Raw genomic sequence first — 15,020 nt, forward strand, 5'->3', positions numbered from 1 at the left:
TGAGTATAGATCAAGTCTAGATATTGTGCACGAGCAATAACTTGCTCTTCAGTGACGACTCCTCCCTTTGCCACATCTTCTGTGATAGAAGGTAATAATGACTTAATAAACCATTCAGCTAAAAGCTTATCAGGAACATATGTTTTTACCATTCTGCGACGACGTCACCACTCATGAATATGATCAAATATGTGAGTGGCCGTTGTCTGTTTGAAATTGGTAAGAAGCTCTGTTCCTGTTTCGTACTTATTGGTAACTTAAAATGGGTTAAAAAGGTTGTGGCTAGGGTGCTAAAGTTATCGAATGAAGCTCTAGGCAATTCGATATACCATTTTGCTATCAGACCAGTTAACGTTCGCTAAAAAAGGCGAAGCCTAATCGAATCATCGTTTAGAGTGTTAGATGAACACCACAGATGAAAGGTCATCACATGATTCGACAGGCCTTCACCCGGATTTCCATTAAATTTAGGAATATCTGACGGAAGTTTATGTGGAATCGCCGGCCACCAAGGGGCGTAAGCAATTGGATCATTCGTCAGCCGGTTTAGATCTGGTAATTCTAGAGTTGCTACAAAGGGCAACCGTTGATTCAGGTTAGGCGAAGCATACCCAGGATAAGATGGAATCACCTGAGCAGTGGGTCTTTGCATACCAGAATAATGTATTTGATGTTGGTAACTTTGATAAGGTTGATGGGCATAACTATTATAATATGGTTGTTGATAACCGCTTTGGAAATGCGGTTGCCCATTACATACAAAGACTTGTTGCTCAGGTCCTTGATATGATTGCTGGAATGGCAATTGTTGAGATTGAACCAGCCATGGTTGTTGGACCATTTGCTATTGTCCAATACTGGATGATTGACCAAGATGAGGAGTCATAGTACTTGTTTGAGCCTGAGTCGCTCCAGATAAGGAGGCACTAACCTGAGGTTGTGATTGAGTCGTTGAGACAAGAGGCTGTTGTATTGCAACCTGAGAAACTTGGGGTTGACATACAATAGGTAGTGCTTGCACTTGCGATGCAGTCACTACAGCAGGTATAGTGGGAATATTCGACATAAGGTGGACTGGTTGCATTGAATATACAACCCTTGGTTGCTGAGGCAGTATTGGTACCCAACCGCTGGATGTAATTCCAGTTTGACCTGAACTTTGTTGTAAACTCTCATATGGTTGTTCTCCGGGAGGGAACAATGAAAAGGCAAACTGCCCTCCATATGGTGGAAATCCAGTACTTAAAGGGTAGATTGGCCTTTGAAGACACATTGGATCAATTTGTTGAGTTTCAACATAAGAAATACCAGATGATAATCCGAATGAAGAAATAGGAACTGACCATGTCATCGAAACAATCCCTGATTGGACTCCGGCTTGTTGTTGATAACTTGCCGGGACAGATGGTATACCAGCGAACATCGTTGGAGTAGTAGCAAGAGGCTCTGCCGCTATTCGGTCAGATGACACAGTCTTGGATGTCGACGATTGTTCAGACATATCTAGTCTATCCAAAAGATTTCCTAGCGATTCTACAAGAACTTGCGATGAAGGGAGACTAACTTCTAAGACCAACGAGGGAAAAGTGACGTTATTCCGATTAAAATAAATTTTAGACGCTTTGACACAACTTGTTTTTTCAATTTTTAAGAGTCGAGAAAAAACAAAAGATGACTCTAGTCACCTTCGATTTTTAATGAGCCTGAAGTGATAATTGCTCAGATGGACCTTTTCCATTAAGGAGTCTGAAAAGGAACGAAAGGGACTGCTCTGGAAATCTAGACAGAGGGATTACCAAACTAATTGCAAAACTGCAGAATACTTTTTATGGTACGACAGTCAATCTTCCTGAATGTTGTGTTCAGTGCATTGCGATCGATAGGGTGGCAGACACGGCTTCCTATGGATAAAGGATTAAGCCTATTGTGGCCTCCCAAAATATACTCAACGGTACGTGGGAGCACAAGTCCGTACTGGCACTTATCGTCTCAAAGTGAAGGAATCACCCAACCAACAGTGATAACAACAGTTACCAGGCTTTAGACGCCGGAATACGTCTCTAGCCTAGACTTCTAGATATTGTGCGTTAGGTTCCAAAGCGTTGTTAGATTCATTAAATTTGTTTTATAGTTGATCTTGCTTAAGAAATTTGCCTTTCAGGTTCACCGTGTGATATATATGTACAATTCCTAAAATGCAATCTAAGATGATAAACAGTCGTTTTATCTTCTTTGTGCAATGAAAATCCTAGCTACTAAGGAAAGAGAGACAATATTCTTTCAACAAAGAGCAAAGAGCACACACTATATGCACTGTCCTAAATCAAACCAATCAAACAGTCTAAATGCAAATGCACATGCATGTATTTGTTTTCAGCCTTCTTAATATGTGAATGATAAAAAGAAAGCTAATGCGCAAATCTGAATTATTTTTCAAAGCGACAATTACTAACAAGTTTCTTTTCAAAATCAAAATGAAGACAATGACAACACTTTGCGATTTGGAATTGAAAACTTGCTTTCGACACTAGAAAAACTACAAATTCAGATCAAATACAAGAGTAACAGGGTAATCGACTATCAAGAGCAATCAGACTCTCTTCTATGGCTGAAAACGACACTTGCGACACTCTCAAATCAAGAAACGACAATACAATTACGTTACTCCTTTGTAAAGGAGAACTGAAAATGACTCAAAAAATACATAAAAACGTTTACAGTTCTTTGCACAATGGAGGCGGAATAACAACAAGGAAAGGGGTTTCAAACAGAGGTGTACTAACTACAAGCAGCAAAACTCTTGAATAGATCTGAAAAGAGTGAACATAGAAACCAAAATTTAGGAACAATGCCTAGTCTGATCAGCGCACCTGCAACACAGAGAAACTGAAATGAAACGCACCTACTACACTCAGGAAGAGCGCTGAATTTGAGATTCACAGAACAGACAGTGCGCTGGACCAGGGACGAGACTTTGATTGGGTTCCGGGTCACAGTTTGCAGTTCAGTTCAGGGATTTTGGCCGAGCAAGTGGTAATCAGTAAATCAATCACAGGGGTAGATCTAAGGAGGTTACTAGAGCCACCACAAGGGAAATTAGAGAGCTTGTAAATCAATTGTTTAAATCATAAACAAAACCCAGAGATTGACTGAAGCAGCGTTGATCTACTTTGCACTTGCATAGCAAATGCAGTTCGAAGGCTAGTTGGCTTGACTTTAGGCTCCGTCTGTAAGTTTATAAAGTAAACAAATGTAGATGAACAAACAATCTACTCGTTCCCCAGCGGAGTCGCGTCTACAACCCCAAGCATAAATGTCCATAAACTAAGGGCTCCTAAGTCCCTAAAGGTGTTGTTCCAACCCCTAAAAGAACAAGGTCAACTGATTACAGCTTCTCCTAGAAGTTCTCCATGAAAAACTACTCAGAACTGGTCAAAACTAGACCATTTCACCCGCTCCATAGGCAAAGTGTGTTGCATCTCACCTAAATACACACAGCAGGTGCGTTGCATTTCAAAATCCCTTCTATGGGCTGCGATGGGCGATGAACAGTTTTGTTACCAAGAGTAGTGTCTATGTAGAACTGCTAATCCCACTAAGGCTGGTAGCTACCTTAGAAACAAACAAAGTAAAACTACTTTCGTTTTCCTTTATGAGAGATAGATGAGAGAAGAATAAAGGAGACCAACCTCTGTCTTGCGCTTGGTTCCTTGCTTGATTCTTCTCTCTTCTGATAGTCCTTTGCTACTTGCTTCCTTGTATACACAGCTTCACAGAGTACCTGTAGAATCAAAGCAGCATAACACTATACGAGAACATAGATCTATTATCATAAACAATTTAGGATCAGATGTAAATTGACCATACAAATGCATAAAACATAAATCACATAAGAGTATGGAGGAAAACTTGAATAGCTTTATTGATAATCAAGAAAGAGCCAAGAGAGTTACAACCAATTGTTCTGACCCAACATCATCCTCTCAGCAAGTAAGCCCTTCTTCACCTCGTGAAAAGCTTAGATCACCCAACACTATGATGTTGCCTCAAGAAACCAACAGCAATTCCTTACAAGATGCAAAATTCCAGCCTCTGGATCTCTGGGATGAGGGATCCATATATAGATTTCTACAAGGGAGATGAGTCAATTTGTGATTTGATCAGTGTCTTCCTTCTGATATTTCTTGATTCCACTTGGAGATTGATGATCTCTTACTCATCCCTGGTCGAATTCAGAGAGGCAAGTGTCATAGGAGAAGTTTATGGAAGATTCCATGCTTCTCCACCTCGTGGATTGACCCTGCCATTTGTCTCTTCTCACCCATCGCACCCCATAGAAGGGATTTTTGAAATGCAATGCACCTGCTGTGTGTATTTAGGTGAGATGCAACGCACTTTGCCTATGGAGCAGGTGAAATGGTCTAGTTTTGACCAGTTCTGAGTAGTTTTTCATGGAGAACTTCTGGGAGAAGCTGTAATCAGTTGACCTTGTTCTTTTAGGGGTTGGAACAACACCTTTAGGGACTTAGGAGCCCTTAGTTTATGGACATTTATGCTTGGGGTTGTAGTGCCCAAAAATGTCTATAACAGTTGCCCCCTAAAGCATGAGGTCGTTAATCTTTTTGATGTCGGGTGAAATGCTTTATCATGAGGATCCGAAGTTCTTTCAAGCTGGAAGGAGACCTGTAATAAGATACAATACAATACATTATCTTCATAATATTTTCATGATCTAGCTGAGGCGAGCATTCCCATGCTCAGCTTTATAAATTCATTTTCATGTACATAGGACAGACAATCGTCTGAGTGTAGACTGATGATTCTGGTAGAGCCATCATCCCTTAGATTGGATGATTATCTGTGCAGCAATGATGTACATTCGATGTCTTTATTTTCCTGAATATATATCGCAGCCCGGATGGATGAAACTAGATCTGGGGTCTTCAATCTCGTTCAATATTCACTCAAAGTACAAGTCGATCCATGTGAGAGATGTTCTGGAGTCGAACATGGAAAGACATCGCCTGATTACCAACCAATGATGTAAGTTGTTAACAGGCGTGAGAGGAATCACCGATAATGATAATGATCCTCAAGGTACTGCAGTACAATTCACGTGGTGTGAATAAGGGACTTGGCGTCGAACACCACGCAAAATATTTCGGTCGAAGGCCGTTGATGTAAACCTGTCACCGGAAGTGAAAAACTTGCCATTGAGGCATGCAAGCTTCAAAGTACTGAAAGGGGTTCTTGGATAATGAGCTAATGTCGACAAGGAAGCAATCCGTCATAGGAGGGCCTTAATGAATCCCACATCAATGACATGGAACGGAGCAAATGATTTTAATGGAGGTGAAAGTGATCTGGTGATATAAGGTTCACGGTGGCGGTCATGAAAGGATGAAGCGTAAATGTGTTGCAGTGGGTGAGACACAGGTGAATTCTCTGAGTGACTTCTCTTGAACATATCGGCGACACTGACATGATGGATTGGTAGCATTAACCCCAAATGTGGATGGTGTGATGGAACCATGGTGATGTGACCAGTGAATGGAACAACCCAACCTGACTTGGATGCAGAGTGAAAGTGTCATGTTCAAGAGCGACTTGCTACTAACAAAGTTTCTTCAAGTTTTCTTCCCAATTTTTCCCCATCGCTATGTTTTAACGAGCCTAGCGATAGTGAAACTTGTTCTTGTCTGTTATGGACAAGTTTGTCGCTATTAGGTTTTAACGAGTTTAATGACAAAGATAACTTGGTCCTTTTCAATTTTAGAGAGTCTGAAAAGGGACGTAAAAGAAACTCCAAAAATCTTTTTTCGTCATCTAATCCCTTAAGTCCGAAAAAGTATAAAACAATACAGAAAGGATGAATTTTCGGCACTTTTAACGAGCCGAACAAAACAAGCGCTCGATCTTTTTGTGTAACAATCCCTCAGGTCCAAAAAGATTAAAATCTAGAGGAGGGATAGCACTTCCGGTCACTTTAACGAGCTGGAGAGGCCAATGGCTCGGCAATCTTTTCATATTTTACGAGTCAGTTGAAAAGAGCTTAAAGGAGACTCGTCTTTGAGGAACGAGTGATAAATTCGCGTAGCAGTTGATTCCAAGTAAGGTTTGGAATTTCCCAATCACGGCAGTGTTACAAGGATGGCTAACAGGATCACTCTTCGCAGTTGTTCCTCAAAAGCAGTAAACAATCAAGTGGAGGTGAATGATCGGCCAATACAAAGTGGAGGTGATGATGAGAACACGACCAAGGCTTCAAAGGCTGAAGTACTACATTCACGATGGTTATTTACCGGACATTGGTTCATTTTTTAATGAGCTTAAACACTGGGGGAAACATTTGCTCATTGCTTACGTTTATTTTTTAACGAGCATGAAGTCAGCGTTAAAACCGCTCGATTAATCCAGTCATATAATAAGAATGTCTCATATATAAAAACGACATTATTTCAAAGCTTTGCCCCACATCCTTTCTTTATGCAAGTTAGGAGTCGCCATTTTGCCACCAAAACTAAGGGAAATCTACTCGAACAAAACTGATAGTCCTACATGTACAAAACTGTGAATCAAGAACTATCAGAGGGAAGACACTAATCAAATCACAAGCTGACTCATCTCCCTTGCAGACATATATATATGGATCCCTCATCCCAGAGATCCAGAGGCTGGAATTTTGGCATCTTGTAAGGAATTGTTGTTGGTTTCTTGAGGCAACATCATAGTGTTGGGTGATCTAAGCTTTTCATGAGGTGAAGAAGGGCTTACTTGCTGAGAGGATGATGCTGGGTCAGAATAATTGGTTGTAACTCTCTTGGCTCTTTTTTGATTATCAATAAAGCTATTCAAGTTTTCCTCCATATTCTTGTGTGATTTATGTTTTATGCATTTGTATGGTCAATTTACATCTGACCCTAAATTGTTTATGATAATAGATCTATGTTCTCGTATAGTGTTATGCTGCTTTGATTCTACAGGTACTCTGTGAAGCTGGGTATACAAGAAAGCAAGTAGCAAAGGACTATCAGAAGAGAGAGGAATCGAGCAAGGAACCAAGTGCAAGACAAAGGTTGGTCTCTTTTATTCCTCTCTCATATATCTTTCATAAAGGAAAACGAAAGTAGTTTTACTTTGTTTGTTTCTAAGGTAGCTACCAGCCTTAGTGGGATTAGCAGTCCTACATAGACACTATTCCCGGTAACAATAAGGGAAGGTTTGTTGCCCGTGGTTTCTCACAGGTCGAGGGGATCGACTACAATAAGACTTTTTCTCCTGTAGCAAGGCACTCATCTATCAGATCGATGTTGTCACTATCAGCTCAGATGGGTTGGAAGATTCATCAGATGGATGTGAAGACAGCGTTCCTCAATGGGAAGATTGAGGAAGAGGTGTACATTAAGCAGCCGGAAGGTTTCGAGATCTTCGATCATGAGTCACATGTGTGCCGACTCAAGAGGGCTTTTTATGGGCTAAAGTAAGCACCTCATGATTGGTACACCAGGATCGACAACTATTTCATCGGGTTGGGTTTCACTAAGAGTGAAGCAGATGCGAACCTTTACAACATCATGGTAGAAGGTAACCCATTGTTCATTGTTCTTTATGTCGATGATCTGATTTTGACAGGTGATGATCAACTAATCAAGTCTTACAAGGAGGACATTGCAAGAGAGTTTGAAATGAAAGACATGGGTCTTATGCACTACTTTCTAGGCATGGAAGTGTGGCAGAAGGATGGAGAAGTTTTTGTGTCTCAAGGCAAGTATGCCAATGAGATACTCAGGCGGTTCCACATGGAGAAGTGCAAGCCATGCAGACTCCTCTAGCTACTAATTGGAGGAAGGAGGATGCTACTTCAGGTGAGGTAGTAGCTACTACTGTTTATTGGTAGCATGTGGGTTCACTAATGTATCTAGTGAACACACGACCAGACTTATGCTTTGCGGTGAACCAGCTGAGTCAAGCTATGGTTCAGCCAACCAAGTTGTTTTGGAAGGCAACGAAGCATGTGCTGAGATACCTCAGAGGCAAATCTCAGTATGGATTGTGGTACAGACGGATACAGGGAGTGAAGCTTCAGGGCTTCACAGATGTAGATTGGGCAGGGAGTCCATCAGACTGGAAGAGCACTTCTGGAGGAATCTTCAACCTTGGTTTAGCTGCAGTTTCTTGGTACAGTAGGAAACAGAGGTCAGTTGCACTTAGCTCAGCAGAGGCTGAATACATGGCTACCAGTCAGGCAGCATGTGAGGCCATTTAGATGTGGAAGATTCTAGTGGGATTGTTTGGTCAGAGGATGGATCCAACTGTGATCTACTGCGATAATCAGAGTTGTATCAAACTCTTTGAGAATCCAGTTTTTCATGACAGGTCCAAGCACATTGATATCTGGTATCACCATCTTCGAGACTATGTGGTCAAGAGGATCATGTTGTTGTTGTATGTTTCGACCAAGGAATAGGATGCAGATATTTTGACTAAGGCATTGTCAAAATGCAAGTTTGAGTTCCACAGAGATAGGATTGGGGTGACTGATAATCCCTTTCTTGTTGAGAGGGAGTGTAGAAAATAGCAACAAGAAATGCTAAAAATAGAAGTGCTAAAAATAACACTGCTATAAATAGCATTTCGAGATACATTCCAATTTTAGTTAGTCCTTGAACTAAAATTGAGAATTAAAATTCGAATTTGATCTTAGCAGTTGTTTGTCAAATAATTAATTAATTCATCTTGAGTTAATTAGTTGTAGGAAATCAAACATGAAGTCTATGTCAAGACATGCAACAGTTTCTCCATTGATTGAGGAAGTTATCCCTTGATTAAGGAGACCAAGATGAGTTGTACTTTGAGTTGTAATTAGTTAGCTCAGTTATTTGAGTTAAGTCCAGTTAGATTAGTTCCAACAGTTTGTGGAACTGATTATGAGTTCAGTTAGTTAATGCATGCATGCATGTAACTGCTGCACTTCAGATAACGGAATATTCTCTCATAAATAACTCATGCATGTCAGTTCAGTCAAAGACCCAGTTGAGATCAGGTGATGGGACAGTGTACTATTAGTTGCAGGAATATTCCATGGAGGATATCTCTTGTATGTAGAAGGATTTCATTCCTTGGAGATTGCACAGTTAGTTTTGAGTTTGATGGTTGTGTGATGAGGCCAATTCACATAGGTGGCAGCATTGGACCCCAAGAGAAACTGCGCAAGGAAATAGGAGTCTTGGAGGGTTGAGGGAAGGCATATGTTGTGTCTATTCAGTTTGTGAGCTGTATTGTTAGATTGTACTGAGAGCTGGATAGCTTGTGAGCTAAAACTTTGTGTAATCTGAACATATTTCCACTTGTATGATAATACAGAGATCGACATTTTTAGCTAAGGCTTTCCCCAGAGTATTCTTCTGTGTTCATGTGTGATTGCTTTCTCATTCTCAGTTATATGTGTTCTATTTGATCTTGCTCATAATCGATTAAGCTTCCACAAGTTTGTTGTAGAAGTAGATCTTGTATTTTGCTTTAGTATATTGCATAATCTGGTAATCTACAGTGGGAAATTCTACACTTTCCATGAGTACCATACATGTATTCAAGGATTCCAAGTCCCTCATCGACATAATGCTAGGGAAAAGTGTTATTTCTCCCCCTCATCTTGATGATTGGTTCAACCACATTCAATATCTAAAGCTCTCCTATGACTGCATCACCTTTAACCATATTTACTGGGAGTCTAACATTGTTCCATATACACTGTCCAAAAAGTGTCTTTCCAAGGCTACAAGATACATGCACTATCAGTACCTAGAGGAGAACACTGTTAAATAGGCTAGCTTGATATAACTTCCATAGTTCTCTGTTTCCAGTGCCTATTGTTTTTCCTGAATATTTGAACATACATGTCACTAAAATGTAGTTTCATTATGAGACAATGTTTGCATTTTTCTGTAACATCAGACTTTAAACTCCTTGATCCATAAAAAGCATTACTTTGACAAAACAAAAGTACTCTCACTCTGTAAGAGGGAGATTATATGTATGCACAATTTTTTAACAAATATACTGGTACATTATATAAACCACTGTTTTTTTCCTTTGAACAAAATATTTTTATTATATATGTATAAAAATTGACAATCGATTGGAACATCGATTAATTCAATTCGCTATTATTATAAATCTTATAATAAATATTTAATGATATAATATTAATTAATCACATGGTTAAAATTTCCTTGTGATAAATTTTTTTACAAATAATATGTAATGATTATTATAAATAATACTTATTAGTCCCTGCCATCTGGCATCCGGCAGGGACTATAGTGATCGATAGGACCCCCACTTAGCATTACTTGACCCCTGCGTTTCTCTGTTATACGCCGGTTATTACAAAGTTTTCAAACGCTGGATTAACGCGCTGTGCCGGATAACCAAAGTTTTGTTTCTAACTTAACTTTTGCCATCTTATTTGGCCTCTTCCCGAGGCGGAAGAGGCCCGACCATAGCTTAAATTCGTTTTACACGCCTGCTGCATTCCGGCTAACCGTCAACGGGTTGTTTTAATGTTAACATTAATTCGTGATCTCATAGATATACAAAAAATAAAACAAGTGCCATGGTTATGCATGGGATACAGGTGGCAAACTAATATTGAAACTGTTCTGTTCATATTGAAACTGTTCTGTTCATCTTCGTCCGTGGCCACAGCTATGAAGCCCATCCAGTACTCCACAGCTTCTGCACAGATCCTTGTGAAATCTACTGCGTCTCTCGTTTCTTCTTCGCATAATAAAGATCACATTTACGCAGATGAGACCTTGAGGCCTTTGGGTGTGGTGAATAGTTACGTAAACACCTACGTGCCACAGCTCACTTCAAATACTTTCTGTGAAAGAATTACCTCTTCTTCGACGATAGGTTCAACCGAAGGAATCGAAAATGGAGGGAACGGGCTCTTCTACTTTGAGCGAGGCCTACAATGAAAGTTCGCCCATCTCTTGAAAAGCTCCCTACTTCACGGTATCAGGTACTTCAATCACATCTAGAAATTTCAGTTTCTGTTTGACTTAAATAAGTACCGCCATAGTTCGTTATGGTCGTCTATAAGCGTATGGGCAAAGATGAGTTACAAAACGCCGTTATTTTCATAGAAATAAACGAAAATTGAAATTTCGAAATCTATTCTAAATCTCAAAACCTAGACTGCCTCACATTTTTCAACTGTCTTCAGCGCAATTCTTTCGAAGGTTTTGGGAACGACGAACCAGATATTCCCGAAAGCAGGTCTGAATGATCACAGCAGCATCCTGGGGAGACAACTCCTTCTGCTGTGGCTGCTGCTGCTACTGCTGCTCCCACCGCCTTCTTCAAGTGGAATGACTCGGATCTTAGCATCTGAAGACTTGTTATCATTGATAACAGTATATTTTTCAACTCGAATGGTTTTGAACTCCCCCTGCCGCGCTCCAGGAATTGTTATTGTGATGGGATCGGTGACTTTATTCTTAGATTCTTCCCATTTGTATGAAATCTTGCCCTTCACACCATTATCCCCCTTCCATTCTTGCTTTAAGGACTTCTTCACAGTACATGCACATGGCAGTGGCTTTGCTTTTTCAGGTCTAGTTTCCTTCTTGGCCTTCAAATCCTTGAGCTTTTCCACACTCATCTCCATCGTTGTCATTCGATCAGCCAGGTCCTTCACGAATTCATCCCTGCGGAACTGAGCTTTCTCTACTATTCTTTGAATAGCGAATGAATCCCCACGTCCTCCTGTGATCTGTCGAAACTTGCGAATGGTTTTGTGAGAAGGAGTTGTCTCCATCTCCATTGCTATACGATCTGTGCAGGCAAAGGTGAAGGGCTCCTTCTCTATGGCCTTCTTCACATTCGAATTGAAATCGCAGAGCCATTTCTTTCTGATGGCAAAGAAATCATCATCCAATGGAAAAGGATTCCACTCTAGGTCTAGGTCTGCAACCATCGATTTTTCAAATATGCGTTTGTGGGTTTCTTCAATCCAGGAAGAGGATGGACTTGAGTAGTAGTATTCCAACCAGCTACAGTGCCCGGGTTTCAGGTTTCAATCTCCCTGATGACAGCTGTTAACCTGATGCCACCTTAGGTGGCCTGCTGTATAGCTTGCATGTGTTATGCTAGGGAGATAGGTGTTAGGCACATGGCCGTCATGTAGGGCCCACAAGGTGGATAAAAGTTTCGACTTTCATTTTTATTTTTATTGACATCGGTTGATTTTCTTATTTTTATTTAAATTTGAAATTTGATGTTGCATTGTCGTTTCTTAGTTGAGAGCTGGTACAGTTGAGAGCTTACTTTTGTTGGCATGTTATGAATCTGTGAAGGGGCGGACAAGCGGAGGAGGATCCGGCCATAATATTGAGATACATGTAAGTATATTTTCTTGCTGTGAAAGTCATTTGGTATTTATTTGTTCTTCATCAAATCCTTGAGGGTCACATTTGCCAGGTTGGGTTAAAATTCCTGTATTAAATTCTGTCATTTCGTTGATTATGTTTTGCTGCATGTTCGTTTGGTGGGTTTCTGCTGCTGCGCCCATTCGGGTTAATTTCCAGCTTAAATTTGTATTGGGCTTATTGAATTTGGGTATTTTGAAAAGTCATTTTAGATTTTTACCTGTTTTCATTGTAGCCTTTGCTTCCATGAATGCTGTAAATGCGTTTGACTGATAGGCTTATGATGATTTTGGAAATTGAGCAACTTGTTGAGCTATTTGTGCGTGGCTTTGGGGCAGAGGGGGAGTGGGGTGGTGTGAGTTTTCTATTGTCAAATTTTCTTGTTTTCAGGGTTTGCTAAGGGGGATTGTAAGAGGGATGATGCCTTCGTGCTGGTGCTCTAATGGCAGTGCTATCTTATCTGGAATTTTTCTCCAGCGGTGTTCAGGTACAGTCGCAAAAGTTGTATTTTATTAGCTTTTGTTTATATAGGAAAATTTAATCTTATGTTTGAGTCTGCTCTTGGAATGCACTAGAGGGTAGCATTGTCCACTGCTGCAAACATTTGCAAGAAGATTCCATCTGATGCAGCGGAATTTGTAATGGATGTTGTGCCAATATTGACAAATCTTCTTCAATTTCATGACTCAAAGGTAATCTATTTTTTGCATATTCTCCTTTCATATTTAACGTAGGAGTGCGTTTATAAAGATGGCATAGTGTTAAATTTATATTTGTTTGTGTTCTGTGTTTCTTCTGAGAAATTAGATGAACTCTGTAATCATGGCTTGGTTACACAAGCAGCAAGACTTATATCTGTCGGTACTTCTGGAAGTGGCCAGTCATCTCTTAGTACATCCACATATACGGTATCAACATAAGTGACTTATTTGTTAAAAAAATTGGAAGGTTCTGTTATAACTTATTGCATGGTCTCATATTATCAATTGGTTTGCAGGGTTTGATTAGGATTCTATCTAAATTTGCTGGTGGATCTGCTTTAGCTGCCAAGGCACTTCTTGATCTCTCCACGGCCCGCCCTCTTCATGCATCGATAAGGCAGGAATAGGCTGCTTCAGAGGCTTACAGAAATGTTGAGTCTCATTGTCTTCATTCTACATATTATGTTGGTGCTTGTTGGCATAGTTTATTTTGGGTTTACATAAATCCAAGTTGCAGAAGGGCAATCAATTGAGATGTTTTAGTATCCGTGGCCCTCGAACTTGAACCTCTCAAACTACAACAACTATCACTTTGGCAGCCGTGTTTCCCCAGCTAGTTATCAGTGTTCATACATGCAATAATTGTACTTTTGTTTGTTAAGGTATTTTCATGGCTCTTCAGGATTTGTGAATGTAAATGCCTGTATGGGATGAAATTAGTGCTGTAGACATGCGCTGTAGACATGCATAGTTGTTTAGGAAGCAAGAGAACGACCTGAGATGACTATTGCCATTAAAAAAAGCTAAATGCCAAGTGCCGTTTGCAATTTGTGGTTTTGTAAGAAATCTTTAGGCACATGAAAACTTGGGGAAATTTGCGGCTCTCCAAGTTAAAAATCAGTTACCAGAGTGACCCCTCCCCCCGCAATCCACTTCTGGGCTGGTTTGTCAATCATGAAATGAAGCTTTCGGAGTTTCCTCTCCTCTCCAAGCCTTCCTTTCCAAGATTGTATAGCTGTATTGAATCTATAGGGCAGGGGCAGTTCCTACGCCATGATCCCACCACGCCCCGCCCTCTTCATGCATCGATAAGGGAGAGCAAAGACTTCTTGAAGTGAAGAGGGCTTCACTTCACTTTATCTCCCGCCGGAATAGGCTGCTTCAGAGGCTTACAGAAATGTTGAGTCTCATTGTCTTCATTCTACATATTATGTTGGTGCTTGTTGGCATAGTTTATTTTGGGTTTACATAAATCCAAGTTGTGGCCCTCGAACTTGAACCTCTCAAAATATGGAGCCTTGGTAGGAGTTAATTCATTATAAGGGTTTATTTTAGCTGTACCCTACACTCTCAGTTTAATTATGAAGACATACGACCACTGTGTTAAGATTTAGGGTTTTTACCCATCAAACCTTAGTACCGCTATCACTCTAGTTTTCTCTAGCACTGTATTATTACTTTGATTCTGTAATCTCTAAGCATAGAATTATTGTTTTCGGTTATAGTCCAAGATTTTTGACTCGGTTCCATTTGGGCTTTTTCCCTTGGACAGATTGAAATCGTGTCACCGTAGATGACTGCTTCAGGTAATACCAGTAAGTATATTCTTGTTTTTTTTTATCTGGATTTTAAATTTCTGAAATCTGTATCTTATGCAAGCTTCATTTTATGACTACGATTATACGTATGATTTCTGGGGGAAAGTTGTTCAATAAAGGCTGATTTTTGACTTCATGAGGACCTCAAGAACTAAATAGCTTCTTTTCTTTTTAGGTCGGAACTTCTCTATTTGCTCAAAACCTACACGATTCTCTGTGGATGACCTTTTGAACGTATCAGTCCTGTGTATGACTAAACAAGTCTTGAAATTGCTATCATTGCAAGT

At 40.1% G+C, this 15,020-nt stretch overlaps 1 pseudogene; it reads right to left on the minus strand.

Annotated features, from left to right (window-relative positions):
* Positions 1-11,216: 11,216 nt before the first annotated feature.
* Positions 11,217-11,983, minus strand: LOC149179629 (uncharacterized; annotated as a pseudogene).
* Positions 11,984-15,020: the final 3,037 nt, after the last annotated feature.

Source organism: Pinus tabuliformis, chromosome 3_2, assembly GCF_031772625.1.
Source record: "Pinus tabuliformis cultivar Carrire ecotype Pingquan chromosome 3_2, CPIR1, whole genome shotgun sequence".
NCBI classification, from domain to species: domain Eukaryota; kingdom Viridiplantae; phylum Streptophyta; class Pinopsida; order Pinales; family Pinaceae; genus Pinus; species Pinus tabuliformis.